This window comes from Dendroctonus ponderosae, unplaced genomic scaffold (genome assembly GCF_020466585.1).
Source record: "Dendroctonus ponderosae isolate FM_Combo_2020 unplaced genomic scaffold, Dpon_F_20191213v2 Dpon_F_20191213_11, whole genome shotgun sequence".
Lineage (NCBI taxonomy): Eukaryota > Metazoa > Arthropoda > Insecta > Coleoptera > Curculionidae > Dendroctonus > Dendroctonus ponderosae.
In genome coordinates this window covers 7,698,566-7,699,579 of record NW_026017213.1, presented here as the reverse complement: position 1 = coordinate 7,699,579, position 1,014 = coordinate 7,698,566, and positions in this window count along the sequence as shown.

Sequence of the window (1,014 nt, the reverse complement as noted above, 5' to 3'; positions counted from 1 at the left end):
AGCGTAGAACGAAATATTGCGTGCAAGAAAGTTGCGGGCAATAAAAATTGCCGACTGTAATACGGCCTTAAACAACAGTGGGGAACATTTATTTGACATTTGACTTGCGTCATCGCATTCATCCACAGAATATTTTCCTACAGTGGGTTACTTCATGATTTAATCTGTAGCTCTTTATCGTCTGTAGCGCCTCTGGCGACTATGAAATTAGTCGTTCTCGGTTTTTAAGTGAGAGTGCCCAGGGCATGGTGTCTTTTTAGATCGGTCGCATCAGCTCGTCCTTCTTCAATGGGCCTGATCTCAAGTCGAGTGGTGTACACGTGGGTGATTATTGACACCATTAAGAAACGATTTCGTTTCGAAGAAGCCTCACCCATACGGCACAAAAACCGCTCGCCATCAACATAAACCCAAACAAAGAATAATGATACACCGTGGTCATGAATGGAGGCCATTTAGTCAGCAAAAGTATTATTAAATTAAACACAATGCCGCGAAGGCGTTAAGGCTTCAGGCTCAGCACGCGCCTCATTTTTCGATACCTGTTCAATTCAGGCCCTGCTTATTGCCTAGTCATGGATAATTACAATCATTTTCGGATTAGAACTCGATTTGGAGACGAACGCCGCTGCTTATTGATGCTCATATAACGTCGCTTACGCAACAACTGCAAAACATTCCTTTTCGATTTGTGCCGCGATGTCGGACAAATGTAATTGAGAGGGAAATTCCGGCCATGAATGTGACCTCACTGAAAACAAGAGTTACTGGAAATCGTTGGATTTTTTTCTGTAATAATTCAATGGAAAACTCGTGTTTGAGGTTGCGTTATCTTCAAAGGACATCTTCAGGCAGATGCGGCGGAACAATCCATACAGGTGTAATCAATTTTCTCTGCGGGCTCTTCTACAAGCATGTTTACCCATTAATTGATTGATTTTCGCTTACAATTGCTCAACATCTACGTGCCCAAGGGTTCAAACGATTTTTTTCAGACTGTCCACTTCTTTTGTT